Genomic DNA, 14,152 nt, shown 5'->3' with positions numbered 1-14,152 from the left:
AAAGTTGGAGCTCGAAATAGCTTTGACTAAATTAGACTCTGTCCCGCCCCCATCGTCGAGAAAAACGCATATCTTAATGCCATGGTCGTGCCAGTAGGAGACCAAGGGTCTCAGCAATTTTGTGAAAATCATTGGGGCAGAAGACAATCCAAAAGGTAGGACACAAAATATGAAAAATTTTTCTCTGCCATCAAGATTCCAAGAGAATCCGAGATAGGTTTGGTGAGCCTCAGCTATTTCGACATGATAATAACCCTTCCTCAAGTCAAATTTATAAGCAAATCCATTTTCGGAAATAAGATTTTTGAGTGATCCCCATTCATCGAACGAAATCCTCTCTTTAAAAAGGTGAGCGTTGACATAACGTAAATCGAGAATTAGCCTTTTCTTTCCAACGCTGTTTGAAGCAACTGAGAGGGGACTAATAACCTTTGGTGCAAACTCTACCTCCCTGGCCGAGCCGTCTTGAAGTAAATCCCTTATCGATTCTGAAACAAATTCTTTGTTTTCGAGTGCGGATTTGTTGTTGTTTGAAATGCTTGGTTCAGGGATGTCGACAAATGGCAAAAAATATCCGTATTTGATGATGTCTAGAATGTACTTCGGTGCCTTCAAAGTCTTTGACCAGAAATCCAGTTTAGGCTTAAGTTTTCCTTTTACAGAGTTTGTTTCAGAATTAACAAGAAAATTGGAATTACACTTATCTTTAGTTTCTGGAGTTTCTTCTGGATTTTCTTTCAGGGCACTCGTGTCGCCAGTGGCCATATCTGTTACATGCAAGGCAACGTTCATTCGATCTGGATTTGCTGTATTTTGTCGTGTAACGGCTCCCAGAAGACGACTCGGGGTTCCGGGACAAAGTTGAGGATTGCTTGAATCTCTTCGAAGGTTTAGGTTCGGATTGGATTCTTTCCAGTGCGCGTTTTTCAGCTCTCTTCAGACGCTTCTCGTCGGCGGTGTCGGATGCAACGCTGTCGGTTTCGTACTCTTTAACAGTACTCCATCCACCGGGGGATTTATCGGCAATTTTAACGAGTTTGTTTCTTTTCTTGAGGTTTTTTGATAGATCTTTTAGTTTACTTTTTGCCTTCTTAATGTTCTTGTGCTTAAGGTGACTTAATGCTTTCTCGACTAGGCGAAGCTGATCATCATTAAACTGATATTGAATCTTACACGATTGTTTGTTGAACTCTTTTTCTTTCTTGTCTTTTCTTTTGTCGGTGGTGTCGTCCTTGAAATCTAAGAATTGTTGATCCAAGTACTCTTTCAGTTTGTCGAACGTATCACCATCACCATTGTCTTCTTCTGAAGTCGATAAAATTCTCCTTCGAGGCATACTTACACATAAACGGTTCAGTAGCTAATGTGAAGTTTCTAAAAAATTCTCTGTTTTTTAAAAAGATTTTGAATTCCCCAAGGAATTAGTCAGGTTTTAAAACGTTCACAAAAGCTGCTCCTTAGAGACAAGTAGTTAAAGGATAATTGGAGGTCGAAAACGTAGAATTCCCTTGAGATCTCGTCATAGCCATATTCTCTTGAGTATTGAAATAAATTTATTTCTAGGCAAAATATGGTCAGATTTCAGACTTTCCAAATTTTACACCCTCAGAGTATACTTTTCCTCCTCTTTGCTCATTTCGACCCTTACAGTGCACTTTGGGAAGCTTGGAAAAGGGACTCTTAAGGGCCTGCACGTACGGTAGGTCGTTTATCTTGAGTGCCCCCCCCCCCTGGGCCTGGGCACGAATTGGATTGGTTTAGAGGAGTGCGGTTAATCGCTATTGCACTTTTACCACTTTTTGCGGGTTAATCTTCGAGTAACAAAATTAACGTCAAAATTTTCTTTTTTTCAATAGAAAACTATAATTTACTGACGATAACTGCTTACTATTAAGCTTTATAGAAGAGATATATTTTACTTCTTTTTCTTATAAGACATATAAATACTTTTTGAGCTTCTGACACTTAAACCTCTATTTTTTATCTTGTCCTTCTCTTTATCTTATGTCAAAATTGAAATATTTTAGGCACGCTTTACTCAGATAAGTTTTGGTTCTAATTGATGAATACAAAATGGTAATGACGTAATGCTACGTATGACGTAAGATTTTCAGACTGTAACTTACATGACGTAATTCATCGAGTGAATTCTTTTACTAATTCAACTCCTACCCCTAATTCAACCATTGTATTTAGGTGTCCTAGGCCCCGGGTTGTTCTTTATATCGTTATATTCTTAAGATCTTAATCACGATCTTGGAGAAGTTCTCATAAAACAGTTTGTGAGGATTGACTGTATCGCCCTAAGTTTTATTAAGTGAGTCACTTTGTGACCGCACTCGGGGGCAACCCGAAGGCTCCAATTCATATCTCTAACTCTTTACCCAAAGGAAAGGGAGGGTGTCACTCCTTTCCTTTAATTTCTCCATTTACCATTGATCCTTCTCTATAGTTGCTGAGCATCAAACAGAAAAGCATCAAGCACCATTTCATACAAAGTACAAAGTGTCTGGTATGAACTAGCCGGGAATTGAATCCACGACCATGTGTACCGTAGCTGGTACACTACCTTCATCATGCTATGGCCATTTTTATTAATCTAAGTTTAAGATTAATGTTTCTATCGTAAATACACCTGAATCATCCAGGAGGATTAATTGCAAACGTAACATGGAAGCAACAACAAATATCTTTGATATAGATACCTGATTTTAGGATGTATAAATGTATCACATTTGAGCGTGTTTCCTCCATGGTTTTTTCGTTTGATTTCTTTAATTTTCTTTGATTCTTCAGATTTCTTTCTGCATATCCTCAAACTATTTTGATATACATCCAAAACTTGACAGAATTCTACAGTGTGAAAGAAAAGAATATTTTTTGGTATAGAGAGGGAAGAAATTTTCGCGGAATTTAATTTCGCAAATTTGGGCGTAATTTTTCTTGGTACATGTTTGCGAAGTCTGTTAATGGACCTTTTTTATTTTTTCGTCTAAATGGTGACTGAATGAGAGTTTGGAATCCGAGATAAGACCTAGATGCTTCTGACATTCACTAGTTCTTATGTCAGTATTATTGAAATATAAAACAGGAGCATTAGCAGGTAAGAGCCTTTTGGAAAAGTAAACTTCCACAGCTTGTTTTGTGGGATCAGGATTAAACGATTAAAAAGACATCTTCCATTGACGAGCCCACTCACTTATTCTTGCAAGATCTCTGTTTAATTCCTCACTGCTCAAAAGTTGGTCAATCACTACTGAAAATAAAGACGTGTCATCAGCGAAGATTTTAGCCTTGGTCTCGAGATTGTTGGGATTGTTGATGTAGATTATAAATAAACAAAGGACCAAGAATTGAGCCTTGAGGAACTCCTGCCTTGATTTGTTTCCACTCAAAAGTTTTCCCATTCAAAACAACCCTCTGATACCTACCTGATAGAAAATTTCTCAAAAGGGAAAGTAAGGGACCAGTTACCCCGTAAGATTAGAGTTTGTAAATTAAACCCTCATGGCAGACTCGATCAAATGCCTTTGAAATATCAAAAAACACTCCCCTCGTGTTCGAAGTTGGATTAGTGTCAAACCCTGTAAAGATGTCATGCGTTATGGACAACAACTGAGAGACACAAGAATCACCCTCCCGAAAACTTAACTTCTTTGCTGCAAGATCAAAATGATTCTGGCTAGTAATCCTATAACATTAGACCCAGCTTTTTTAGGTAAGATTCTCTTCTGAGGGCAGCTAATCTCCAAGCAGATTCTGATACTCCACAGATTGCACGCATTCGCTCCAAAGGCCATGACTCCGTAAGAGAATCTGCCCAGGTTGGATGACATTTCTTATCTTTTTTTATCCAGATTTTGGATGAATATAAAATGACCTTTTAAGCACGGCGATGGGCTAAAGCAAAACTAGCACCAAAATGAAACACCAATCATAAAAACATTACCAGCCTAGTCGCTTTCACTTTCATATTCAAACGAATGACGGTTTTTGCTAAACGACTAGATCAGATCGTCACATTCAGCACATTTTTTTAGAGCAGAGCGCTGCTTGTGCAGAATGAACCTGTTAGGAGATAGGAGTGAAGCGATCTTTTCAGATGTTTTAGTTTAAAGGGCGACGGTCATTGGAGGGTCTTAGAAGATAATATCTCAGCCATCCTGGTGATTGTAGTTTTCACGGTGACGCTGAACTGCAAAATCAGACATAGACGAAATTATAAAATAGATCAAATTAGGCGATTAAGACTTCTATTATATTATAAGGTTCAATAAAATTATAAATGTATAAATGTTTGGATTATTTTATAAAATATGGAAAATTACAATAACTGTGAATTCAGAAAAAATATTTTAATTTTACTCTACACCCTCCAAAGATACGAAAATTGGCTGGCTTTTAAAAGATTACAATTTTTCAAAACAGTTTTCCTATATTACAGCAATACTTTGCACATTTAGTATGAGCTCGGAGACGAGTCATTCTGTCAGGATCCTGACAATTTCTTTGGGAACAATCTAATGCACGGTCTTTAAGATTGGAACATTTCTCTTTTTCGCTCCCACGACATCTCCCACAAGATCGAATGCAAATATCACCATATTTTGAACAATGTTGTGATGGATTGAATGTTTCTTCTGTCATGAAACAAAATGATGCTTTATCGCCACAGCCTGATGTCAATAATTCCGGAGTTGTTCGTGGTGGTATTGTTGTCATGGTTCTCTTTGTTGTTGGTGGTGTCTTAGAGACTGTTGTAGTTGAAGCTTTTGTTGTTGGTGGTGTTTTGGAGGCTGTTGTAGTTGAAGATTTTGTTGTTGGTGCTTTCGTTGTAGTTGTTGTTGTAGTAGGGGGGGGGTTCATGGTTGGCGGTGGAGCGGAATCAGCCCTTTTTTTGGACGGAGTGGCGGAATTTGGCGAAAATTTAGACGGAATTACGGAAATTGGGTTCTCTGACGGAGACGGAAAATTAGACAATTTTAGTGCGGAAAAACGGAACTTAGCAAAAAAATTTGCGGAATTCGCAAAGTGGCTTCAGGCATGGTCATTCTACCGACACTGCTGTCATTTGCCGCGGCTTTCTTATACTATGGTGGCATAAACAGCATTTTCAAAGTTTGCTAAAGCTTCAATATTGGCGTAAAGAATTATTAACAAAATAGCATCAAATATTCCATAATCTATCGTTTTTTGGCTTTTGTTCTGCATTGGTTCTGCTTCTGTTTACATTTTTCTGCTCGCTGCTCCCCATGCTCAACCATTTTTTGCTGTAACAATGTGCTTCAAATGTCCACGAGAATAATGTATCACAATCTTTTGCAAAATATGTGAGACACTTTACAAAAAAAGTAACCCCCCTCCCCCAAAACAATGTTGTTTATGGAATCAAGCTGTTACTGCACTCAACATTGTTTTGGGGGAGGGGAAATCTTAAATTTGCTATATTTGCAAGGTGTTTCATGATATTTTGCAGAGGATTGCAGTTCATATTAGTCATAGTATTGGCATGTCTCACTCACTAAACCTTCTGTAAGAAACTCAATGTTGGTACCAGTTTTTGGCACGTTTTGGCGCAAGGCTTACTCTTTGAAAAATTACTTTCGGCGCATGCAATATCCATATAGGGTACTGCGTTTTGTCTTTCTACCAAAAATTTCAATTTAATTTCCTTCAAAATGAAGTAACAAAGTCTGTTCACGATAAGTGTGCACTCTTTTTTCTTTTACATTTAACTTTTGAAGGAATTCTTAAATCTTTATAAATTTGGTATCGTTAGAGAGATATTTGTGAGTGGAACAATTTGAAATGTAAAAGTCTTTAAAAAAATTCTAAAAACGAAGATGAAAATAAAGAAGAAAAAAATGAAGATCTTGTAGAAATATGCTATAACTTTCATTTTCACTCGAGAGATTCTTTGATCTTTGGAGTTCATCACTGTGAAGAAATGTCACTGAAATATTTATTCAATATAAAGTTATGATACAAAGTTAATAAGTGATTGACCCCAAAAACAGCAGAAAACAGCAGAAAACAGGGTTTTTAAACGTCAATCAGCTTATAACTTTGTTTGATATCTTTTGACTGAGTGATTATTTTTTAGAAATTTTTTCACAGTGATGACGTTCGATGATCAAGAATTCATTTCAGTGAAAATGATAGTTATAGCACTTTTCTATAAGATCTTCATTTTTTTCTTCTTCATTTTCATCTTAATTTTTAGAATTTTTTTAAAGACTTTTAGATTTTAAATTGTTCCACTCACTGTGTGTAACACACTGTCATTAAAGATGTCCATTCTGACAATCGTATAAGGTTTGATTCAATATCAGTAGTTTGATAGTTATTCATTCAGTAGCAAACAATGTCCCTCAAGTGAATCCAGTTTTAGTTTTGAGCAACTACGTTAAAAAGAAATTTTTCGCTTTCACAAATGCTCTGTGTAAAATGCACGAAAGTTAAAAAAAATATCACGAAAGAAATCGGAAGAAACAACTCATGAACATGAATATTTTTCTGGCGAGCAAGTCCGCTACGTGAAACAACAAAAGCCCCTGCGGGGCAATTGATTATTGATAGGAAGTTGTAGAATTTATCGTTCCTCCAAAAAGAATAATAAGTTTCCGCTAATTAGGATTAGCACCACTAAACTTTCCATTTCAAATAAACGAATTACACATACCAGGATTCACCAAGCTCACAATAACGCATTCTCAACAAAATGATGATAGTGTGTAGACAAAAGTAAAATTCATACAAATGAATTTCAGAAAATTAACTTTAACTTGAAAATCAATATTGACGTCATATATTTTTGGAAACTTCAGAAATGGTCTCAATATTCATCAGTTCAATGGAAAGTTATGAGCTTTTTGTCCGCAACCGATACCCCATGCCGGAGAATATCTCACAAAATCTTGTGTTTATTCCGATTAATTCAGTACACAAGGCTTTGCATATTACATTCAATATAGAACCCATTTTAACGCCACCACAAAAACTGTAATTGTAAATAGGCTCTATTGCAAATGATGAAAAGGTTAGCTCCTCCAAAGCTTCACACCTACTGTTGCCCAGCCAAATTATCAATATACATTTATACATAGAGCCAGAAACAGTTTCATATTCAATAAAAGAACATGATTGTAAATAGGCTCTATTACAAATGATGAAAACGTCAGCTAGTTCATAACTTCACGCTTCTGCAGGCCAAATCATCGATATACATGCATTTTCAATAGAACCCTAAACAATTTCAAATTCAATAAAAGAACACAACTGTAAATAGGCTCTATTGCAAATAATGAAAGCATCAACAACCAATCTCTTACACGTTGTGAATCTATCATCAAGTCTAGCACCAATCAAATCTATTGCATAATTAAATGTAAGAATAGGCGAATCCAATATCAATATTTCTTGATTGACAGGACTTTGATACTTTGCTGACAATCTAGCATAGTATCCTCACTGACACTTTGTGTTTGTATAGCCTTCACTGTGTTTTCAATAGAGAAATAATAAAGTTCCACCTCTCATCAAATGGAAAAGGGAAGAACTCGTCTCTATTGAAAAACAATATCTAATGGTGTACTATACTTACAAAAATATGACGTAAACAATTTTTGTCTGTATTACCTTCATTGTGTTCTCAATTGAGAATTAATTTCCATCTCTCATCAAATGAAAAAGGGAAGAACTCATCTCTATTGAAAAACAATATTTACTTGTATCCTACATTTTTACCCTTTTAAAGGAAATTAGAAGGATACACTTCCATTAAAAGTGCCTTTTCATCATTTTTAACCATCGATTCACACAATAGGGTATCGTGGAAAATGTTTTCTTCCAGAAAAGAAAATACCTTCCAAATCACTCTATTGCGAATCGAAATTGCTCCCTATCCATGCTATCTTGTATGCTATCTATTGTCAATCAATATTAAATTAAAATTAAAATATAATAGCCGCATTCTTTTTCCCTGTTTAACACATTGTGAATCAATATTAAGCAATTGTCTGAACATTGTCTATGTTAGTAACTCTCTAATTCGACTTTTTAATGATCGTTTGATGAACATGATAAACAAAGACTTCACAATAGAGCCAAACTATCGAGGTGCATTTCATAAAGAAAAGCCTTCTTGATCAACTCTATTGCGAATCAATATCAATTACCTATGTGAGCAATCTATATATTGGAGGCTTTCAATCTCAAACTTCTCTAACTCGAGCTTCCATAACTCGACAAGTTGTTTGGTCTTATGATAATCATGATAAACAAAGACTTCGTAAAGAAAACCCCTTCCAGATCAACTCTATTGTGAATCACTATTAAGCAATTGTGTGAGCCTGTGTTAGCTAAAGGCTCTCAATTTGACTAGGAGTTTTCTAGTCTTTGTATGAACATGATAAACGAAGACTTCACAATAGGGCGGAGAAAATCGAAGTTCTTTCCGAAAAGAAAAACCCTTCTATAGCGAATTACTATCAAACATTTACATCAAACATTGGTTATGGTATCAAATACCAACCATCAACAATACTACAATCATAGCAAAACTACAAGTATAGCAAAACTGACAGTTGGTGTCTTTTTGATGAGATAATCAACACTTCTTCTTCTTCTTTGACCTGAAGAAGATTTGAACATCTTTGTTCGGAAAAAATGACCTAACTGAACAATTTGTTGGAACTTTTTTCAAGAAGATTTCAAAAGTGACGTCAAATAAATTTTAAAAGAACATTGACGTCAATTTTTAAAACTTTTTCCTTCGAATCTGACACGAACATCTTTACAAGATTATTTGACTTTTCCTAATTTCAACCAAGGATCAGTACCGTTTAAATCTATAACCCAAACCAAAAGATCCAGAGTTTATTCAATGAAAAGTCAATACCTTTTGTTTGAGTCCTTCAATGATTGAATTCAAGAGAAGGAAAACATTCATCTCCATATGAAAAGCCTGCCTTTTCCTGATTTCTATCACCAACAATCCTTTGCAAGAGTAATTTTTAGAATAATCGATGAATATCTAAATAAAGTATATATTGGTGGTACAAATCTAGGTGAATTTGCGTTCTTATGACTTCGATTTACAAAACTAATGTTTATCATTTCAACTGCATTGCAGACAGGAAAGTTATAAGATGCTCGAATTACTGACTTTTGTATGGTTGAAGGTGAATTCATACTATTTCTTTCGTGGAAATTCTATTTCCTTCTGGAAATTCCCTTCATAGAAATTCATGATCGCTCTGCCGTAAAAATAACTGCGCAAACGTTTCATTTGAAAAAAGCTCTTCTTTATATTGAGTGCCCACGCCGTTCTAAATCTAAGTCGTTCCACGCTTGCTAGGCCTATATATTTAGAACGCCATTCTATGGCCTAACCAAAAAGAGCCTTGTTGTACTTAAGATATTTAAATTTGAAATTATACAGTGTTGACATTTGAGTCATGCAACTTCCAATGATAGAAATGAGGATAAAACAACAATTTTAGAAAGCAAAATTTCTTTACCTACAATCTCTATCAGCGTACAGCCCGCAGGCACATTTCGAAAGGTTTACAAAATACTTTTGTTGCCAGTTTGTTCGTACGCTGAATCCAAAACCCAATTCACGATTCGGAAACTGAAACACTCTGAATTATTTTAAAATTTTGATTGCATCAAAAAATTGTCACGATAACCTCGTGTCTTAAAATTCAACAGCAGAACCAAACCCTAGTGCCATCATAGAAATCAAAAGCAAGACTTTCTTTTAAAAGAAGAATTTGTCCCTGATTTCTATCATCAAACAATAGATGATGATTGGTTTCACTTTTTGAGTGTACTGTTCTGTTTCAACTCTTCTCAGCGTTGTTGAACCATCAACTCGTTGGTCGTTGATAGTAATCGAAACAACAAAATAAAATTTGAAATAAACTTCTGCTCGCTCGATTTCAATCACCAAACAGTTTAATCCTTATCTAAACTTCACCCGGCTGTGGCTGCTTTTTTAGCATTTTAGTTAGTAGCAAGCATCATTGATTTTTGGCAAAGACACTTAACTACTCGACCAATCCTTTTTCGACAATCTTATTTATCTATCTACATTTTTTTGAGTACAATGTTGCGGTCTCCTCTTTGAGCACGATGAATTCGCCATTTCTCATTAGTAGAATTTCTAAAAAAAAAATTGTGTAAGAGAAGCTCTCCTTATAATTTATACCATTTCAAATGCAGTTGACCAGTATCTTATGAAATATATACTTACTATGGAAATGCAAAAAGAGAGCTGTTTTGTCTGAAAAGAAAACTTCTTTTATCCAACTTCAATCACCAAACATAATTTTTTTTTTTAGATTTGATACTTCTTTAGATGCTATCTTTCGGACTCAACTTTAAACACGACGACAAATTAATTAATAGAAATTATAAAGAAAAAGATCTTCATGTAGAAGAAGCTATTCTTCTGATTTCTGTCATTTCAAATGCACTTGACCAAAATCTTTTGAAAATTCTATTTACAATCGAATTGGTGATGGAAATAAGAAAAGAGAACTGTTTTGTCTGAAAAGAAAACGCTCTTTATCCATTTTAATCACCAATCATAATTTCTACGACTAAATTCAATTACCACATTCACCTTAAAGTCAGAAGAATTAATTTAGTTTTGTGGAGAAAAGACAATTGGCAATGCCGAAGAAATTCTGTCTGTTTGTGTCTTTAAACTCAGCTTTGTTGATAGGAACTTGAAGAACTCCTCGTTCCTCAGAAAAGAATAATAAGTTTCCCCTATTCCTATCACCACTACTGAAACCTTTTTAGTTTCAAACAAACGACTTACAACTACTAGATTCTCAAGGTTCCTCATAACGCATTCTCAAAAAACTTACAATATGTGGACAAGAACAAAATTCGTCGCCAGGGAAAACCTGTTTGTGTCTTAGGATTATAGTTTTATCTTAGTTTTGTTGATAGGAACTTGTGAAAAACTCTTCGTTCCTCAAAAAAGAATAATAAGTTTCCTCTAATCCTATCACCACCACTGAAACCTTATCATCAAATAAACGAACGAATGACACATACCAAATTGACCAAGCTCTAACTTCGTATTCCCAACAAACTGATTATAGTGTGTAGATAAAAAACAAAATTCATCCAAATGGACTTTCAAAGACTTTTAAAAGTTATCACTGACGTCAAATATTTTTTATTGACGCCAATTTCAGAAACTTCAAGGTTCATCTACATATCCCATAAGGGGATCTTTTGTCACTAAAATAAACTCCACACATTGGGTAATTCTCCAGAAAATGTGCACCCATTCCAAGAAAATTGCGTTTATTCCAACCATCTGTTTATTAGGCCCCTGATTGTTTTGACTTCAAACATTTTTCAACATAGATAAATTATTATTCTTACTGCCGCCGGGAATAGCCTTCTTTCTTTCAAAAAACCCATTTCGGTTTATGAGACAACAGAGCCCTGATACTGAAATTGAATTGAGCATTGGCTTTTTTGCACGTTACTATCTACATAAAAATTAATTATTCGTCGTTGATAGAGCTGAAAGAGTAACAATTTCACTTAGAAATATATCATCAAAAAGCTGTTTTTTGGTAAAAAGAACTCGGGTAAGTTATGGTATGTCTTAAAATTACCATAATTTTTAGATCGCATTAGTCGACAGAAAATGACCAAACAAATGACTGAACATGAAGGGTACTATGATGTAGTTTCTAACCTGATGTGTAACCTAATTATTTTTTCGCCGATTTTCGCGAAAAACCGCAAAAACTGATTATTACGTAATAATCGATGACGTCATTAAAACTAAAAATTAAATTTCTCAAGAATGGTTCATCCAATTGTCTTCAAACTTTCACCAAAGATGTATCTTACTAAAGCTGATCATTTGAAATAATAAACATTTCAAAATTCTGATGACGTCAGCAGAAATTAGTACAAAACGAAAAATCCTATTTTATGCTGACGTCATCAAAATTTTGAAAATATTTTTTTTTCAAATGATCGACTTTAGTAAGATACATCTTTGGTGAAAGTTTGAAGACAATTGGAAAAACCATTCTTGAGAAATTCAATTTTTAGTTTTGATGACGTCATCGATTATTACGTAATAATCAGTTTTTGCGGTTTTTCGCGAAAATCAGCGAAAAAACAATTAGGTTACACATCAGGTTAGAAACTACATCATAGTACCCTTCATGTTCAGTCAATTGTTTGGTCATTTTCTGTCGACTAATGCGATCTAAAAATTATGGTAATTTTCAGTTTTTGAGACATGCTATAACTTACCCGAGAAGCACGTTACCCAATCATTCCCTGATCATTTATCATGATAATTTAAGATGTTCAAAGATAATTATTTTAAAAAGAAAAACTTCTCTATGCACTTCCATCATCACAAAGCTTGAAAAGGGTTGACTCCTTACTTAAAAGCGAATATCATGTCTTTCGATTAGCAACAAATCATACCGATCGAACCGTTTAAAAAACGGTGTCTTTAAAATCTCACTTCAAATTGAATCATCTTTTAAAGTTCTGTATCAAAGATCTTCTAAGCCATAAATCCAGGATATCGGCTGCACAATTAAGTTTATTACCGAGTGTAAGTCCCCTGAGAGAGAAAAAAAACCTTTTTCCATTACCAACACTAAACAAACTTCACCAACATTCTTCACTGTAATCATTTATCGGTGATTGAACATGAAAATAATTTGGCTTTATGATTGAAAAGAACAAAATTTTCTCAAATTCAATCATCAAACAAATTATTGATCACAAATTTTTGAATTAAATCCACATACCAGCGATGATTTTTGAGCCGATCAAAGCTCTGATTGGCTGAAAATCTCGCACATCGACATATTATCCTATAGAAATTTTGTACTTAATTTTTTTTCGTGCAAATGTACATGTAATCAGAAGAGAGCAAATTCGAAACCTGTCAATTGGTCAATCACATCTGGCAAAATCATCGTCGATGCATTCTCAATGGAACAAGAAATCATCTCGTCGTCAATAAATGAACGGGATGGTAAATAAGCTCTATGGCAAAAGTAGAAAACGTCAACTGGATTAATCCATATCATCTCATTTTACATAGCATTGCATGTTACATTCAAAATATAATCCATTTTAACTCCACCACAAGAACTGTAAATTTGTCAAAATCGTAAGTCAAAGTCTTATTACACTCTATGTTCTTAATTATCACTGTATCCGTGCAACGGAGCATCAAATCACTCTTTTGTTTGACAAAAGACATGCATGTTTCATGAGCCACCACGCCATAACGCCAATTCTTTCCTCTAATCACGTGATCATGCCAAATGTTTCATCTCATTCCGCATCATGCGAAAAAATTTGTGTCGTTTTTGAAAAGAGGTACTAGTTGACGTATTTAAAGATTGTGCCCGGCTTGAGGGCTGAAGTGAGGGGGGCAAATATCGGAGTAAATTGACGTTCCCCACCATGGTTGGGCAACGGAGAAGATTTTTGAATTTTGAGGGGTTGAAAATGCTATTTTAGGACCCATTTCAATTCAATTTGAAACGAATTTGTGGAAGAATAACTGAAAATTTTCAAAATAGCTTTTCTTGGCAAATAAGTAAGGGAGCCATGCGGGTCATGTTGAAGGCAAGAAGGCGGAAAAAATGTGCGCCGCAGGCGAAACTTCTGTAAATTTTTTCTTTGGAAAGGCATTTTTGCCATTGTGTTTCACTAAGACCAACCCGATCAACCTTGTGATTCCATGAGGGTGCGATGATTTTTGTTAGAAAAGTATTTCAATTTATGAAACTTTACACTTTATATTGCGCAGTATAATTTCGATTTTTAGTGGTTGATATCGCACCTAAACAAGAATTCTGGGTTAAAAGGATGTAGTGTGGTGGCTTGAGCCAGAATTGCAATCTCGAACCCAGAGCAAATTTTTTACTTTACTGGTAGTAGTAATATGAGGGCTATCAGAATCGAAGGGACTGGGTTCAAGCAAATTGACAAAAATTTCAAAGTGACGCTCTCTGCTGCAAAAATGTTGTTGTAAGGTAATGCGCGCGTGAAAGTCTTTCGACAACCTTTCTCCGTTAATGGCAAAAACGCTTATTGCGAAGTAAAATAAGGAGGAGAGATGGGCGTCAAA

The sequence above is a fragment of the Clytia hemisphaerica genome, unplaced genomic scaffold (assembly GCF_902728285.1).
Source record: "Clytia hemisphaerica strain Z4C2 unplaced genomic scaffold, Clytia hemisphaerica genome assembly, whole genome shotgun sequence".
In the NCBI taxonomy this organism is placed as follows: Eukaryota; Metazoa; Cnidaria; class Hydrozoa; order Leptothecata; family Clytiidae; genus Clytia; species Clytia hemisphaerica.
The sequence above is the reverse complement of the archived record's forward strand: the minus strand, read 5'-3'. Positions refer to the sequence as shown.